Raw genomic sequence first — 8099 nt, forward strand, 5'->3', positions numbered from 1 at the left:
TTAGGGAAGCTGCACGTGCATGTTCAAGACAATTAGACCTTCAATTAGAAAAGCTGCACGTGCATATTCAGGTCAACACATTGAGAGGACGCCACCTCGTGGATGCCCTCCTTGATCCTTTCGGGGGCCAGCCGGTAATTGTAATTGCCGATTCGCTACTGCGCCACTCCGCCACATTGCATTGTCTTGCACCAACATACACCCCTCTGTACTTGTAGGGGTGCATGCCTTTGTTATCATATATCAGTGCCCTCATCCCAGTCTAATCTCGCCACCTTGAAAACAAAACCTAACATTACAATACTGTCTCCTTGGGCAGCCGCTCCAGATCATCACTGCCTCATCTCTTCAACAACTAGCCCAAGAACCATGCATAGAACCGCACCGTCAGGAAGGCAACTAATATTTGCGAAATTCTTGGTTGCTTTAAAAGTATCTGGTCTGGAGTTGCTTTGCTAATAATTAAGTTAGATTGATACATTGTATTATTGTTTTCATGTGAATGGAAATTGGGAGGCATGCACCTAAATTAAAAAAGAAAGAAGTTGCGACCTTGTTGTCTTAACTGTCAAGATTGAGGTAAATAAATTCAGCGGTCACATAAACAGTATTGATCACAATATTAACCAGTTTTGCAAGACAGGTTGAAGTAATCCTATGTTCAGCCAGCTCTATCATGTGTGCTGACGTTTATGAAAACTTATTGGAAAATGTAAATTTCTACCGACTTACATTATTGTTGAACAGAAAATGAGCTTCCAAAGAAAATAATTGGTGAGCTATTTTAAGATGTTCTACCTTACCTCTAATGGTAAGATTCATTTTAAATCTAGATTGTTGGTTCATGACATTTAGTAATGTCCATAAACCAAAGAATGGTAATAAAGTAAATGATAACACACTAGTAGCTAATGTATTAAATAGGCACAACTCTTTCCATCAGAAGTGATAAATATCATGCAATATGCTACAGTAATCACACATCCATGTACTCTAGGATTTATTAGTATGTTGAATTTTTAGATATGCACCATAAGTCAAGATATGCTTAATTGCACATCCATGAATGACTGGTGGGCCTCAATCATTGTCCGCATTCTTGATTAGATGGTGTCTTTGTATGCAAGTCATATACTTTACGTTGAGTATGTATTGCATGTGAGTTTGACAAGAAGCTTCGTAATAGTTTGACGCAAGATGTTGGAGCAGACTACAAAACCGACTTCCCAATAGAAATGTGAGAGTTAGTTTTTCAAAAGTATGAAACCATTCCATAAAGTATTATTTTCATTTCATAAGAATAGTTTGAGATATTTTTAGATCTTAATTCAGGATGTTCTCTCAAAAAGTTAGTTTTGAGTGAACCCAAAGTAAATTACTGCTTGATAAATACATTCTTTTTGCATGGTCTTCATACGATATAAGTACCAGAAGAATTTAATTTTTCAATGGTCAATAATGTGTGCTAAAAGGTTTATTTCTTTACATATATTGGTTCTCGCAATTTAAGTTTAATACTAGTTCATATTGGAAAGTAATGATGTGTAGAGAACAAAAAAGCTCAATGTTCCCTCGTTTATCATCCACGAGGTAATATATAGCTGACCATTGGATCAACATAAACGGTCGATCCAAAACAATTCGAGAGAATTTACAATTTTATAAATAAGCACATTTTCCAAGTCAAATGACCACTTACATGTTTTACTGTTGTAATATGACAGTGACACGTCACGCCACAACAGTTTGCAGTCAAAAAGAGCATAACTATTTAGCAATGGATCCCTTTTACTATAGCTGATCAATGGGTGGATAGCTCCCGCATTACACGAGTAAGTCGAAGATAATTTCTAAATGATTGAAATCGTTTCCCCCTAGTTTCCAGGGTTCCCGGGTTCCTCTAGCGGCTGCTACCGGCTGCGTAAAAAAATCCCTATCTTGTTGTTCTCGCACCGACACGGCAAGACGGGTCCTCGGTCTGACAGTCTCATGAAGCTCAGGAAGGTTCTACATGGCCGAAGGGATGTCCTGCAAGATGCATCTGGCAGATCAAAAACTACTTGTATCCCTGGAGATGTTACTCGAGCAGAAAGATAAAGCGTGACGGCAGCTGGGGCGTACCAACTAGCTTAGGCACAATGACTGAAATACAAGTTTTTCTAGAATCATACATGTGAGTGACAGAGAAGGAACACCATCTTAGCTTTTAGATTTTAACAAATTGTGGAACCTAATGATGAATTGCCAAACATGATTTTGAATTTTAACAAATTGTTTACTTCCAAATTAAATGAACCTAATAATGATGTGCTAGACAAAGTACATGTCAGTCTAACTGTGGGTATGAATGAAATATTCTTCATGCCATATACACTTGAAGAACTAAAAAACGATTGGTTTAACATCAGAGCCATGAAAGAATCAGGATCCTATGGTGGCACACAGTTGAGGTTGGCCTCGACCTTGATCACCCACGTGGTGTACTTACCGCCAGTGAGCATCGGCACCGGCTGCGGCAGCGAGCTGCCCGCTTCGGCGGCGTACAGCACGAGCGACATCGTCGGCGAACTCCTCCCGCAATGATGCTCTGATATCAAATGTTGTTGCAAAACCCTGGCCTAGCTCTCCCTCTAACCTATCTCTCTCTCTCTATGTCACCTCGCTCTAGCCTAAGCCGAATCAAGGAAGAAGAAAACACGAGGACAAGGGGGACACGGTGGAGTTCCGGCGCACGAATGCCCGCTGCACAGACGGCCTTGTTTTCCCTCGAGCACATTCCACACCTGTTACAACGACCATCGCGCGTCTTTATACACGAGCCAGCGCACCGGGCACGAACCCATGCCTCCACTCCCTCCCGATCGCTCGCGCTTCGCCCGCTCTGCTCGTGCCCGCGTCGCGCTCCGACGCGCACAGACCACGGCGAGCTCCAACGGCAGCACCCTCGATCGCGCCACGCTACTCGCCAACAGCCTAGACCTAAACACACGCACACGATGCACACCCGCACGGACACGCCCCTGCTACACCTGCACGCACGCACACCCAGCCACGGACCCGACGTGTCCAACACACCCAGCGCGCGCCCATACACGGTCGGGCGCGTTCGACCCGTCGCCATGGCTTATTAGCCCAACAAGCCGATTATGGTTTGTAGAAGCCTCACTTGATCTTCCTGTTTGCGGGTGGTCGGGTTGCAGATGTAGAACCGGGATTCTCGTGAGAAGACGTGGAAGCCATCGTAGGCGCCTAGGAGGTGAATCTTGGAATGGACGCCCGGGACGAATGGCCAAAGCTGTTGATTGGCAGCGCACGAGCGGGCGCAGGCGCCGACGTTGCGGAAGACGACAAGGCCAGCAGGTCGCCCCCGCTCATCGACTATGGGGGAGGACGGCTGGCGGCCATGGTGTTCGACGGTGAATTCGGGCGTGGAGGTGGCAGCGCGCCACGACTCGCGGACGGCACGGCAGCGGCCTATGTCCTTGGGCGGCAGCACGATGAGGATCTGGTCGACGACGATCTCCTCGGGCAGGTCGTCGAGCACGGTCTCGCCTCTCCCTGTTCGGTATCGTCCGTCGGATCCAGTGATCAGCCAAAAAAGAGCTGCAAATCAACTTTTGTCCTCAATAAAGCGCAAGCGGGAGATCCGCCTATCAAAACATGTATACTAGTAAAATGCGAGGAGATTTTGTGTGCTAATGGTAAAAAGAAATCGAAGAGACGCACGGGACAAGGCATGGCCGTCCGATGATAAAGACGGAAGTTTGCTCACCTGCGTGTGTGAGGAAGACGGTGGTCCGGCCAGCACCTGCCCGTACTCCGGAGAGAGATTTGAGGGGAAAGGTCGAGAAAGGTGGGTCTGGCCGGAGTGAAGTTCTAGCCGCACCGCTGTTTGGTTGCGTGACGGTACGATGCAAGTTCTAGCAGTTATGACTACAGGCACTGGTAGAAAAAGAGGCTTCCGTCCAGCCCCATTAGTCGCGAAACTGTAGGAACCGCGATTAATGAAGTCTTTAGTCGCGGTTCGGCAGACGAACCGCGACCAAAGGTCTGGGCCCAGGGCGCTCGGTGGCCAGCTGGTGCACGTGATGAGCTTTAGTCGCGGTTGGCCAGGCCAACCGCGACTAAAGGTGCCCAAAGGCCTTTAGTCGTGGTTGGCCAGGCCAACCGCAACTAAAGCTCCTCCCCTATATATACCAGTTCAGCCCTTTAGTCGCGGTTGGTCTGGCCATCCGCGACTAAAGGTTACCCTTTAGTCGCGGGTCGCCTCCCCAACCGCGACTAAAGGGGGGGCTATAAATACAAGGGCCCGAACCCTTTCTCGTGTTCTCCGATTCAACACCGCGCCGAAGGCCTGCCGCCGTCGCCCTCGCCCTCGACGCCGCCCGCCGTCGCCCTCGTCCTCGACGCCGCCCGCCGTCGCCCTCGCCGTCGACGCCGTCCGCCGTATGTTTGCACACCGCGCCCCGCCCCGGCCCACGCGCGCCGCCCCCTCTCGCCCACACGTACGGCGCCGCCGGCCGTAACCGGCCTCCCTCGCCCACCGCGCGCGCGCCGCCTCGCTCGCCCGCCCTCAACGCCGCCGGCCGGCCTCGGTACTGCCGCGCGCGCACGGGCCACCGGTCTCTGACAGAGAGCGAGATCGTGGAGAGAGAGAGGCCCGGGGCGCCGCGGGCCACCGGAATTTTTCTTTCTTTTTCTTTTTTTTGTTCTTTTTAATTTTAACTAGTTAATTAGTTTAACAAAAACGGTAAAATAACTTAAAACTTGATAATTAACAAAAAAACCGTAAAATTTGATAATTAACAAAAAAATGTATATAAAACTTGATAATTAACAATAAAAAAAGTAAAACTTGATAATCAATATATACAACGACCCCGCGCGTCAATGTACAATGATCCCGCTTTAAAAAAATGTACACGACCCCGCGCATATACGGAGAGGGGGCGGCGAGGGGGGCGGCGATGCGCGCGGTGTTTTTTTTTGGGATCGAGAGGGGGCGGCGAGGGTTATACATGTGTGTTGTCCTCGCCTCCCTCTCCGTGACGCCGTCGTCTGCCGCCCCGTCTCGCGCTCTACTGCGACACCCTCTCCCACCCCTTCCTCGCCCCCTCCTTTTGCCACCGCCACCACCACCGCCCCCCTTCTTCACTTAATTAATTTGTTTTTACTACATGTTTTCAGGACTGACATAATGGCGGACGATAGAGCTGACCCGATTATGGACAACTATGATCCGGACGGTGAAGCACATATGTTCGGCATCATAAACGGCGATATTCTATATGTGCCGACCGGACAAGAAGAAGATGATATCTCTTCTTATCTGAACCTTGACAGTGAAGATGAAGGGCGCCGTCAGCAAGATGATGCCGAACAAACGTCGATAAACGACGATCTTCAAATGGAAGTAGCAACCACCTCCGGCGCCGAGGTATATATATACATTGAGCCTCTGGTGATACAAACTAACTGATTTGAATAAATATGTGTGTACTAACGTGCGCGACTCTCTTTCTTATTTTAGCCCTCGGCCGGATCGTCGAAACAATCGAGTACGTCGTCAAAGCGTGGCGCAACCAAGACGATGAAACAAGGAGAAACATGCACCATCGAGGTTGTCGACAGTGCAACCGGCAGGCCGCTGGAGCCCCGCAAGAACGCCACCAAGTTTGTCAACCAATGCGGAGCCGTTGTTAGAGACAACGTCTCGATCACCGTCCAGGAGTGGAATAAGCCAAAGAAGGCACGAATTGCTGGTTTCACTTTTGTCGATAAGAGAACAAAAAAAGATTGCTTCAAGAAGCTTATGGAACATTTCGTTCTACCTCCAGAATACAACAAATTCGATGAGGAGGGTAACAAGATTGAGGAAAACAAGGAGAGGAGGAGGCTAGTCAAACAGTTCGCTCTTCATAAGATGGCCGACGCATTCCGGAAATTCAAGCAAAATCTAGCCCATGACTTTGTCAAGCAGAACAAGACTCCGGATTTCAAAGGACAATATGAGAAACTGAAACATGATTGGCCAGAATTTGTGAAGCAAAAGAAATCGGAGCAGTTCATTCAAATATCAAAAAAAATAAGGAAAATGCGGCTAAGAAGGAGTACAATCATATTATGGGGCCAGGAGGGTATCGCCTTTGGGAGCCTAGGTGGGAGAAGATGGAGAACGAGCTGAGGGCGCGAGGAATCCGTCCAGGTACGGAGGGATGGGACCCAAGGGCCAAAAGCTGGTGGTACGGGCATGGGGGAACGCTGAACCCGGAGACAGGGGAGTGTGTTTACCGGGGCAAAATAATTAAACCCACACAAGCCCTTATTGACGCAATGAGGGATGCTCAAGAGGGGAAGATCAAGTTCAACAGAGAGAACGACGCGCTGACAAAAGCCCTCAGGAATCCTGAACACGGAGGACGTGTACGAGGCATGGGGCACATTCCGTGGAAAATAGGGTTCCCCCAGAACGATGACCCGTACGGTTACAGAAGCCGGAATAGAAAGATGGATCGGGAAGCAGATGTTGTGGCGCGGTTGGCATCGGAAATGGATGTGATGAAGAAAACCGTAAGTGTACTAGTAGCCGAAAGAGATGCAGCTCGGGCGCAGTATGAAGATCATCCAGCGGATCTCAGAAGCCAGCAGCGGAGAAGCAGTGTGGCTTCCACGGAGGCCCCACCGGCTGGTGCAGATGCACCAACGATCGAAATTACTGCACCGGAGCCTCTGGTGGTCGAAATTACTGCACCGGAGCCTCTGGTGGTCGAAATTACTGCACCGGAGCCTCCTTGCTACCCCGTGGACGATATAAAGGAGATGAAAGAATGTCATCTGTATTATCCTATCGGGAACATGTCCATGAAGGTAGCCATCGACAGTGCTTTACCATGTTTACCTGGAGCACTCCACCACAACAACCCCATTCAAGATGGCTATGCTCGTGTCACGGTGGAGGACATAGTCCAAGGGTTTGAGGACCTGGAGATTGACATTGCTACACCTGAAGGGGAGAAAAGACTTGGAGATGTCAAGCGCCATTTCATTCTATGGCAAAAGAAGTTTATCAAGTTTCCAGGCGAGGCGCCAAGGACAACAAGTCCACCCCCCTACGGTGGTGGCGGTTCACCTACACCTCCGTCACGTCAGCCGACGCCCCCCAGTCCACAACGTCCGTCGGGTGATCAGACGCCGCCACCCAGTCCTCGTCCGGCGGGTGATCAGACGCCGCCCCCCAATCCACCTCCGGCAAAGAAGCAGAAGCAGTCCTGGATTATTAACCCGGACCCTTATGTACCTAAGACCACAAAGGTACCGGAGCCATCACTGAAGCCTCTCCCCACAAGGCCTTGGGAACGTAGTGCCGAGGAAACTGCCGCGGCCGCGGCTGCTGATCATGAGAAATGGAAGGCGGACTGTAAGAAGAAAAGAGAGCCCGAGCCCAAGCCAGTATTTTCTGATGAGCAAAAGAAGTGGGCTAAGTCATTTTTGAGCACACCGTCCCAAGCCGCGAAGAATCTGCCTGACGACTATGCACGTGAACTTCGTAGGCAGGCACTCATGTTGAAGGAGAAGAAAGAGCGGCCGGAGAACCAGGAGAACAAAGCCTTGGAGGAGGCCGAGAAAACGGAATTAGAAAGTAAAAAAAGCGGGAAACGAGTTGCCCAGCTCGGGGAACAAAGTAAACAATCGATTGCCCCGCTTATAGTGAAAGCCGCCGGTCCGGATGACCCCGATATCATAGCAGCTGCGGCAGCACATGGATTGACTGTAACGAGTGCCAGAGAACAAGCGGCCAATTTAGGTATTACTCTTCGTGAACTGTTAGGCCTTGATGAGGCGCCAGTGAAGGAGGTAGTAATTACATATGTGAAGAATGGGCCTCTCGTCGAGCCTGCGCAGGAAGAGGATCTACCTCCATAAATGAAAGGTCTGCTGAAATGGTACAAGGGTTACATAAAAAATAAAAACGCCAAAGAATATATTTATGCGGAAGTTAGATATGAGCATCACTTCAAACATTACTATGTACAAATTCATCTGAGTGAATTGTTCCAGCTTTTCAATCTGCACGAGCTCGACAAATCTATCATCAGTTG

This window comes from Triticum aestivum, chromosome 7B (assembly GCF_018294505.1).
Source record: "Triticum aestivum cultivar Chinese Spring chromosome 7B, IWGSC CS RefSeq v2.1, whole genome shotgun sequence".
In the NCBI taxonomy this organism is placed as follows: Eukaryota; Viridiplantae; Streptophyta; class Magnoliopsida; order Poales; family Poaceae; genus Triticum; species Triticum aestivum.